This window comes from Coccinella septempunctata, chromosome 3 (genome assembly GCF_907165205.1).
Source record: "Coccinella septempunctata chromosome 3, icCocSept1.1, whole genome shotgun sequence".
Lineage (NCBI taxonomy): Eukaryota > Metazoa > Arthropoda > Insecta > Coleoptera > Coccinellidae > Coccinella > Coccinella septempunctata.
Genome location: NC_058191.1, coordinates 13,770,663 through 13,781,901, shown reverse-complemented (window position 1 = coordinate 13,781,901; position 11,239 = coordinate 13,770,663). Strand labels below are relative to the sequence as shown.

At 42.9% G+C, this 11,239-nt stretch overlaps 1 long non-coding RNA gene across 1 annotated transcript; it reads right to left on the bottom strand.

The window, feature by feature from the left end:
• Positions 1–8,106: 8,106 nt before the first annotated feature.
• Positions 8,107–10,447, bottom strand: LOC123310486. The gene is made up of 3 exons (XR_006537364.1): positions 10,391–10,447; positions 9,953–10,111; positions 8,107–8,163 (listed from the first exon to the last, which is right to left on the bottom strand). It is a non-coding gene; the product is annotated as an uncharacterized LOC123310486 (long non-coding RNA).
• Positions 10,448–11,239: the final 792 nt, after the last annotated feature.

Genomic DNA, 11,239 nt, shown 5'->3' with positions numbered 1-11,239 from the left:
CTCATAGAATCTATCCACAGCAGTATTTGGATCTTGATAAGACAACTCGCAGGTCAGTAGTATAATCAATACGGGGTCTAGAGCGGAAGTGAACTGTCATTCTCAGTTTGACAGTTGTGACGTGTTCGGTCATGCGCATTGATGTCGTGAGCGTGTCGTTGTGCGTCCATTTTGTTTTTGGGAGGTGGATGCGATTGGTTGTGGGGGGGTGTCAGGTGGGGATGTGATTGGTTGGGAGGTGTCAGGTGGGGATGTGATTGGTTGGGAGGTGGGGATGTGATTGGTTGGTAGGCGTGGATAACCTAAAAATGTAAGAACAGGATGTAGATAAGAACACAGGGCGTAAACAGGAAATGATGTAACCATAGAAATATAGATAAGAACTCATAAACAGGAATGAACAAGAAATATCAGGATATGAATACAGGAAAGAAACCACAGCAAGATGATGAAAAAGTAACAATAGAATATAGATAAGAGTTGATAAAAGGAAAATAAGAACAGAATGTTGATAAGAAAGTAGATAATAACACAGGACGTAAGCAGGAAATGTAATCACAGCAAGATGATGAAACAGGAAATGATGTAACCATAGAATATAGATAAGAGCTCATAAAAAGGAATGAACAAGAAATATCAGGATAAGGATAAGAACTTTCTGAATACAGGAAATGAAACCACAGCAAGATGATGAAACAGAAAATAAGAACAGGATTTGGATAAGATGATTTTAGTGAATGGGAATTAATACTTTTCTAAAATTTATTTAAAATTTCGGGGACAAGTTCAAGGTAAATATAAAGACAATATCCTTAAAATTATCTTTATTGATCTCAAGATATAGCATAACAGATTCATATAATAATAATAATAATAATGTAACGAGAGGGTAGTTTTCGAACCTACCCCCTCATTTTAGAATCATTATTTTAGTTTTCATTTTTAAATAATTTTATTTTGAGTTAATTTTCCGAGAAATCTTTTCGAATTTCCAATTCAGGATTCCGACATCGTTCGGAATTGTAAACATACCGCACCGTTTTTATTCCGTTTTTATTTCCTAAAAACGATGTCGCACCGTATAAAACATCCTGAATTGGAAGATAACCGAGTTTTTTTGGTTCGCTAGCACAGATAAGTCGAAATTAAGACGTTTTCATCGACGCAAAATTACCGAATTTCGACTGTCGGGCACATCTGATTTCCGCACCCCCCCTGTGGGTATAAAATCAGATGTTCCCCCGCAGGCCACTTCACTTACGATTTTCACTTAGATTCGAACTACGCTTGATTTGCTGTTTCATTAATCGCCTTACCTTCCACCGTTGAATTTTATTAGAAGATTTCTTTTGAGTTTTGGGTTTCACCGTTCAGAATATAAATTTTTAGTTTTTTTTCTCTCTCTGTAATTAGTGTGCACCATATTGGGTGATTTTGAAATTCGGGAGTGCAAGTGGCCAAGCCAAAGGTAAGACGACACGCCGTTATATTTTTTTTAATATTGGAACTTCAGTTTTCCGTCTCTCATACCCTAGTCTGAGTTCCGCCCCTACTGTCATTAAAGTACCCTGCTGGTGCGGACGCCCGGGGGGTACCGAGGACACTTTGGGGTGGCTCACCCTTTCCCGAAATTTCCCGTCTTATCTAGTTCACCCCTACTGTCGTTAAAGTACCCTGCTGGTGCGGACGCCCGGGGGGTACCGAGGACACTTTGGGGTGGCGCACCCTTTCCCCAGTTCCCGTCTTTTTACCCCGTTCCGGTGTTCACCTTTACGGTTAGGGAGGCATTCTGCTGGTGCGGACGCCCGGGGAGTGCCGAACGAGCCTGAAGGTGAGCCGTCGTATTTCTGTGCTGTCTTTTATCCCCTAACCTGGCTGAAGTCCAATATCTGTCCGTCAAGTGTACGTCTCAGGTTCTGGCTGGCGAACAACTCCGTTAACCCCCGTATACCGTTGAGGTCGGATCCAGTGTTATTCCGTTAGTCTTTGCCCTGTAAATCTCACCGATTTCGAGTCACTGAATTTTGTAATAGTGCTAGTTGTGTTCCCCTTTTTCGAATCGACAAATAAAAGTTGTAAACGTTGATTCTGCCTATCATTGTGCGTCGCTAACACCCTAGACACAAGGGAACCCTGTCTCCGGCTAGTAGCTGCCAGGGTAGGTTTGCTATTCTCCCTTAAAGAATAGCTGGCGCTCGAGTCCACCGAGGAAAACCCCGTTACAAAAATGGCGCCCGAGCAGGGACCGTTCAGAATCTACCAGGAAACAACTGAGGTGAGAGACATTAACCGGACAGTGAGTGAATTCCCGAAACAGTGAGTAAAACCTCAGAACAGTGAGTAGCTATTCCTTGAACGGAAAACTGTGAAAAATAAACTTGAACTGTGTTTTATTCCCTGCCTCTCTGTATTGAACTGTACTGTGAATTGAATTGGACTATATTTTGAAAATTTTCCTACTGTTGAACCCCGTTGAAAATAATTTGTGATTATTCTTTTCGCCGATTACTGTATTGAGTTGTTGAAAACTGAACTGTTATTCCGCCGTTATATCAGTGAAAATTATTTCCGATTTCTAATTGCATTTTTCTGATTTATTGAATTGAACTGTTTTAATTTCACATTGAAGGTGAGTGAATTTCCGGACTTTGAAAAATTGAAAATTTATTGGTAAAATTTAATAGGTGTGATTTACCTATCGGTTCAATAGGGAATCACCTATTACCTGTTGATAACCTATCTACCTGTTTTCTATTTTCTTTTGACCTGTACTGTTGAAACTTACCGATTATTTCTGATTTTTCTGAAAACTGAAAGTCAATTATTGTGATTTATTTTCTGGCTATTGAACTTGAAAGACTGTTTGGAATTTAACCTGTGCGTTTTGGTGCTATTCGAATTTCAGGAAATTTTTCGGACTATACGAAGTGACTTGCGATTGTGTGCGGCATTTCTCGAATATTTTCGGACTTTAGTGGGACTGATAGAAATTTTTTCGAGTAACGTTGGACTTCAAAAATTTTTTTTTGAAATTTTTTTTTGTGATACATCGGGACTTAGATTGTTTTTGGTGCGCCGGGACTTAGACTCTTTTTTGATACACCGGGACTTAGACTTAATTTTTGTTTGGGGTACACCGATACCCACTTCGAACTTAAGTGAATAGGTTGGCTAACGATTAACTTACCGGGTTGGACTTAGAACTTAAACGGATTGTGAAAGACATACCGAGTGTGAAATATTGGTGCGTTCTGAATCAGACTTAGTTGAAAATAATATGTCGAACATGGATGTGAACCGGTTACTCAGTGATGAACTTACATTCGAATTACAACTGAGGGGACAATCGATACCCGGTACTGTGATGACTAAACGGAGTCTGCTACGACAAGTGCTTCAGTCTAATGAACCTCTACTACCCCCAACATCATTGAATCCCGCCTCCGAGATTGAGATCTGTCAAAATAAACTAACCGATTTGGTGGAATCCCTTCAGAACTTCAATCATAGTAATGCGGCTAACGAATTTTCGCGAATTTACACCAGATTAATACACATTCAAGGCAGGCTGAACTTTATTGTCACCGCAGACACAACACAGTTACAATTGACTGAACAAATGAAGGCGACTACAGATAAGGCGTTGGAGACACTGGAGGAGCTGCGTAGGAAGAGTAATCCTGAACAGCCGCAGACATCCAACCGAGGTCAGAGGTCTCTTCTGGATGAGGAGATGCCCAGTTCACCTGGGATGTCACCGATCCAACCGGAGAGGTTATCAAAGGTTGAGACATCACTTATCGACTTAGGAGATGGTGTCGATCCTCCTGCTGTAGTTAATGTCTCACGTACCGGTACACCTGTAAGAAATCCAACATTAGAACGGGTCATGAATGAGACAAGGCAGACATGTAGAGCATTACTACAACAATTACCAGCGATACCTCTCACCCAGTCACAGGACTGTGGGACAACAACACCTGAGGGTCCGACACAAAGTAGATGGGTTAATTCCACACGAAGGGTGTCTTTTCCACACTTACCTGCACCGTGGATAAGTTCTGACCGGCCAATTATCACAACACCTGCCAGATCGGAACCGGAGTTTCGATCAACAGTACCAACTGTTCCGGTACACAAATGGAACATCTCCTTTGATGGCACTGGTAGTGTGACCGGATTTCTTGAAGAAGTGGAGAGACTGGCTGAATCACGTAAAGTATCCCTGGAACAAGTTTTTGAATCAGTGTATGAGTTACTACGCAAGGATGCGAGGGATTGGTTCATTCCCCGGAGAGGTACTTTTGAGGACTGGGAGGATTTTAGCAACCAGCTGAAAGAAGCATTTCTGCCAGTTAACTACGAGGAGAATCTGTTGGAGGAAATAAAAAGGCGAACACAAGGCCCTGAAGAAAAGTTACTTCTATATGTTACCCGGATGCAGAACTTATTCCAGAAACTCACCTATGCAAAACCATCCGAGGTAGAGCAGATCCGACTTATCCGACAGAGGTTGATCCCGCCCTTACAGCAAGCCTTGGCCTTCCAGGAGACCAAGACTTATGATGAACTTCTCCGTAAGGGAAAAGTTTTTGAACTGGTCCAGTGGCAGATGAGCCAGTACACCCGGCCACCCTCCAAACCAGGTTTTGTGGAAGAGCCTCACCTGACGTACAGTCCCCGTCAGCTGAACCGATGTCAAGCAAGTTTTTCTATGGATACCGGAGAGCAGGTTCACCAAACAATCGATCACAGGGAATCAGTACCGCCGACACAAGCCAACCTGACACGACTTTCTCCGCCGAGAGAAAGCCGTCCAGAGCCACCCAAGTCCAGAGAGTCAATAGCCCAGCGACAGGAATCACACCGTCCGACTTCTGGAGACAGGTCCGAAGGTCGATCCAGACCTGCAACACCGCCACCCCGCCGTCCAGCCGAAAATAGCCCCGCTGACCGGACGGAACCACCTTCAGGGAGGAGCGTGTCCTTCCAGACACAGTGTTTCCGATGTGGTGGATATGGCCACATGCGTCGAGAATGTCGCAGGCCACCGAAAATCTTCTGTTCTCGATGCCAGAGGGAAAAGATTCTCTCACGAGACTGTCCGTGTTCGGGAAACTGAAGGGGGGATTGGAGGCGGAGTCGACCACATCTCCCGGAATCCTGACTCCACTGGCACCGACTACCTGTAATGATAACCGTCCGTTAGTAGAGGTCAGAATAGCCGGCAAACACTTCCGAGCACTGATAGATACCGGAGCGACCAGGAGTTTCTGTAGTCAGGCCGTATCCGATCAGTGTGAAAGTAAAGGAATCACCGGACAAACAATGCACAACAGTTTCGCAGTAATAGCGAACGGGCAAACCACCGTCACACCGAAACTGTACACCACCACCGTGCAAATTTCCGATTACACACTGCCTGATTTGAAATTCTTACTGGTCCCAAACTTACCGGTTGACATTATTCTGGGGATGGATGTTCTGTCGACTTTCAAGTTTTCCGTAAATCTCAGTACCGCCGAGTGCTTTCTGGAAGGCCGTCTGATCTCGAAACCGATGACTCCTGTCGAAGCCACCACAGAGGTTCGCGCCGCCGAGGAACACCTGTTGGAGTTGACGGAGTCTCAGAAACAGGAGCTGGAGGCATTTCTGAAAGAAGAATTGAAGAAGTTTGAAGACCTATATGGTACAACCGACCTGATTGAACATAAGATCAAACTGAAACCGGGCACCGAACCGATCAAACAACGATACCGACCCCTAAACCCGAAAATGCAGGAGATCTTCAATCAGGAAGTAGACCGTATGCTGGCTGAGGGAGTGATTGAACCCTCCAAGTCACCGTGGAGTTCACCAGTAGTATTGGTCAGGAAGAAAGACGGAAAATACCGTTTTTGCATCGACTTCCGTGCCGTCAACCAAGTGTCTGTAAAAGATGCATACCCGTTACCGTACATTTCTGGGATTCTGGATAAACTACGTAAGGCCAAGTACATCTCCACACTGGATCTGAAACAAGGATATTGGCAGATACCGTTAGCAAAGGAAAGCCGTCCGATTACTGCCTTCACAGTTCCAGGAAGGGGATTGTTCCAGTTCACCGTCATGCCGTTTGGTCTTCACGCTAGTCCAGCCACATTCCAGAGATTCTTAGACACCGTTATTGGCCCAGAAATGGAACCGGAGGCGTTCGCTTACCTGGACGATATAGTTGTCCTGGGGGAAACTTTCGAGGAACACCTAGAGAACTTAAGAGAAGTATTCCGGCGGTTGAGAGAAGCCAATCTTCGTCTCAATCCCGAAAAGTGTGACTTTGTGCGAAAATCCCTAAAATACCTAGGACATGTCGTTACTTCCGAAGGAATCCGTACCGACCCGGATAAAGTTTCCTCTATCGTAGCATTCCCAGCGCCGAAAACTATCCGTGAATTGCGCCGTTTTCTGGGAGTTGCTAGCTGGTACCGCCGTTTTATAGAGAACTTTTCCGATGTCGTTGCACCGTTAACTCACCTGTTAAAGAAGAAACCGCGTTGGAAGTGGGGTGAGGAACAACAAAAAGCGTTCGACCTCCTAAAACAAAAACTGACCGAATCACCGATACTGGCCTGTCCGGATTTCAATCAACCGTTCGAGGAAAGGGTGATCGCCTATGTCAGCCGTACCTTGAACACCGCCGAAAGAAATTACTCCGTGTCCGAAAAGGAATGTCTCGCCATTGTTTTCTCGATAGAGAAACTGCGACCATACCTGGAAGGATTTCATTTCACCGTAATTTACGACCACATGAGTCTAAAATGGCTGAATTCCATCAAGTCACCGTCCGGAAGAATTGCTCGATGGGCCGTTTTCCTTCAGCAATTCGACTTTGAAGTCCAATACCGGAAAGGTGCCCTGAACAAAGTCGCCGACAGTCTGTCCCGAAACCCGTTACCGTCTGTAGATTCCGTATGCCTGGCCGACGTCGAAGTTCGCTGCAGTTGGTACAACAAAAAGCTCCAAGAGGTACAAAGAGACCCAGAAGATTTCCCTGACTTCGCCGTTGAGGATGGGAAGCTGTATCGTCGCTTCTGGGACTCTTCCGACTTTACTGAAGTTGGATCCGGACGACCATGGAAGCTCTGTGTACCCACCGAACAACGACTGGAGGTCCTGAAAGAAAATCACGATTCTGAATTAGCTGGTCACCTGGGGATCTCCAAAACCATCTCTCGGCTAGCCCGGAATTATTACTGGCCAGGGATGTTCAGAGATGTCGCAAAATACGTAAGAAACTGCCCATCCTGTCAAAGGTACAAAGTACCACAACAGAAGACGCCTGGAAAAATGCAACCACATAGAATGACTGATGCACCGTTCCAAGAGGTCTGTACAGATGTGGTTGGGCCACTTCCCCGTTTCAAGAAGGGAAATTCTTACGTAGTGGTGATGCAGGACCGTTTCACGAAATGGGTTGAATGCCGTCCGTTGCGGAAAGCCACCGCCAAAACCGTTTATTCAGCCCTATATGAACAGGTTATACTCCGATATGGCTGTCCGAAAATGGTGATATCTGACAATGGGGTACAGTATGACAGTAGACTGTTCAAAAACAGTCTCCGAGAGCTAAACATTGCTCATCGTTTCACCCCTCCGTATACACCACAGTGCAACGCCGTAGAACGATCCAATCGTACGTTGAAAACTATGATAGGTCAGTTCTGTGAAGCCGATCACCGTACTTGGGATGAGAAGTTAGGTGAACTAACTTTCGCCCTGAACACCGCAAAACAAGAATCTACAGGATTCACACCGGCATTCCTGAACTATGGAAGGGAATTAGCAGTCCGAAAGGCAATCTACTCGTCAAACACCCAAGACGAAGACACTGAGGAGACAAACAGAAGCCCAGAAGAAAGTAGAGTTCTTACTCACCGTACAGAACAAATCCGTCATCTTCAGGAGGCCTATGAGTTTGTCAATACCAGGTTGTACCGTGCATTTGAGCAGCAAGCTCACCATTACAACCTCCGTCGAAGAGAAGTTCGTTTCCATGTTGGTGATAGAGTTCTGCGCCGTGCTAATCCGCTGTCGTCCGCCGTTGATAGCTTTGCAGCCAAGTTGGCTCCGAAGTTCTCTGGTCCGTATACCGTTGTGAAAGTAATTTCACCCGTTGTTTATGACCTGAAAGATGACAGTGGTAAGAAAATCACCAATATTCATGTGAAGGATTTAAAACCGTTCCATCCGTCTGATCATTAGTAAGTACACTGTATAGCAACCGAAATAAAAACAAACCGTACCGTTATATTGTACTGATCACCGATAATAAATGAGATACATCCGTTCTGTCCGTCTCTATTTCACTCCTCTATTACCGTTAAAAATAATATTCATCACCGAAAAGAGGTTAGTAATGGGGTACTACCGCTGCTTTCACTGAATAAGTGCCCAGGTGAGTGAAATAGAGCCTTATACTTGTATCTCCTTATTAACTGACACAATGTACAGGGTGGGCAAAATTCGTTGTCTACTGAAGGGATCTCGAGAACTATAGCAGCTAGAAGAAAACGGACGACACATTCTCGAGCTCTTTCTTCTTGACTAATCCAAAACTGAAAACAGATCCAGCCTAACGTTCATAGATTTTGAGTTATGAACGAAAATTGAGAAATTGTCATTTTCAATGAAGCTAAATAACTCTTTTATTTGAACTCGTATTCAAAATCCATTGTTACGTTCTACAGGCACTTTTTTATGAGGAATTCAAATATGATATTGTAAAATTTTTTGATCCAGTCATTTTCGAAATACGACAGGGATTTCTGATTTTTCAAATGTAAACTATAGTTGAAAGTCCTTTCATCTTGCTGCAATTTTTTTGCTGATTTCAAAAATGTATCATATGTCGCTATTCACATGAATATAACATAAGAAAAAAAATTCAATACTTTTTCCTGCTTTTCGATTCACTGTTGAATTTTTAGTAGGCTAGCGTAACCATAGCGACCGTTGAAGATGCATTATGGTTTGTGAACTCCACATAATCCTATGTGAACCTTGTGTGATAGGAATCACTGTCGAATATCACTGTCGAATAATTATTTATTTTATATATCGAGATCGATATCCTTTAAAAGAGAGTAAAAGACTTTCGTATGATTATTAAATTAAAGGAGAAAATTTATTCAATTATCGTTTTTCAATTCATGAAAGAAACTTAAAGAGTCAGTAAAATAAATAAAATACCAAAGCTATCTATAATTATGATTTTTACAAAAGTGAGATGATGAAAAATAGGTACGTCTGTCCACGGTAGTATTCGAATTGAGAACCATCGTAAGATAAGCATGCCAAACATCGCGAGAACAAACGATGTCAAATTAATCATCGAAATATTTATTCAGCAATCCGTGATTTCAATCATAGAGGCTCTGGTTCACAAAATATAATGCATATTCAACGGTTGCTATGGTTACGCCAGCCTACTAAAAATTCAACAGTGAATGAAAAGCAGGAAAAAGTATTGAATTTTTTTTCTTATGTTATATTAATGTGAATAGCAACATATGATACATTTTTGAAATCAGCAAAAAAATTGCAGCAGAATGAGAGAATTTTCAACTATAGTTTACATTTGAAAAATCGGAAATCCCTGTCGTATCTCGAAAATGACTGGATGAAAAAATTTAATGATATCATATTCGAATTCTTCATAAAAAAGTGCCTGTAGAATGTAACAACGGATTTCGAATACGAGTTCAAATAAAAGAGTTATTCAGCTTCATTGAAAATGACAATTTCTCAATTTTCGTTCATAACTCAAAATCTATGAACGTTAGGCTGGATCTGTTTTCAGTTTTGGATTAGTCAAGAAAAAAGAGCTCGAGAATGTGTCGTCCGTTTTCTTCTAGCTGCTATAGTTCTCGAGATCCCCTCAGTAGACAACGAATTTTGCCCACCCTGTACATACCTATATTTCCGCGATTCCACCATAACCGATAGATCTAACCTGGTCTGCCAGTGTTGGAAGATTCTGTTCCGTACAATCTTGTTTGTTCTGTGCAACTTTTGTTACCACCAAACAGGACCGTCTGACTGTCATCCAGTGGGTAAGTGGTATCCCACACACCTACAACAGAAAATTCCGTTAATTCAATGGAAAAACAGGAACCGTTACAGTTGATTCAATTTTTCTGTATTAATTGTGGGTCCGATAATAACAAGTGAGATACGCCCGTCCTGTCTGTCTCTATTTCACCCCTGTGTCACTGTTAAATACAATAACCGAATAGAAAACAGCAATAGAAGGCTGACACCGCTTACACCGATATTACAAACTGGCCTGAACGGTAAGTGAAATAGAACAGTATATTTGTATCTCCTTATTCAAATTACCGACCGTACTTACCGTTTCTTCCGAAATTCCACCGTACACCCTGTTATCCCTCTGCTCCAGGATATCAGTATACTAAATGCTTTTCTCTCCTTTTTGTGCAACCTACAACTGCTGCTGACTCCAACACCATCGGAGAATTGCACCACCGTCACAGGGGGGAGCCAACGACGCTGTCCAGTATTCTAAACTACCCTGGTTGGACGATATTGGTAACTGTTAACCCCCATGACATGTGCCCGGAGCCGGCTTTGCGAAGTCCACCCTAAAATGGTTCAGAAATAACACAACGAATGACAAATCGAAATGGTACTCACTTTGAAGATTCCGTCCTGCACTGTTTCCACTATTTTCCGGCATTTCTTTCACCGATGGAAATGGAAATCGAAATTTGGAACCACCCGGCGAAATTTGACAATTGGACTTTGGAGGTTAGCTGATAGAACACCGAACTTCGACAGAACCACCGGCGGACATACGTCAACGCGGACCATAGAGTGGGAGCATTAGCCGAGAATACGCCACCTGGAGTAGATTAGGTGAACTTGTTTATTGTAAATCCGATCTCAATCGTCTTGCCGTGAATAGTCCAACCGTTAACCGGACTTAGTAGATTTCACCGTGAAAAATTTAATCCCCTACTTCATCGTGGATTCAATTTTTCAACCGGAGCCGGGGAGATGTAACGAGAGGGTAGTTTTCGAACCTACCCCCTCATTTTAGAATCATTATTTTAGTTTTCATTTTTAAATAATTTTATTTTGAGTTAATTTTCCGAGAAATCTTTTCGAATTTCCAATTCAGGATTCCGACATCGTTCGGAATTGTAAACATACCGCACCGTTTTTATTCCGTTTTTATTTC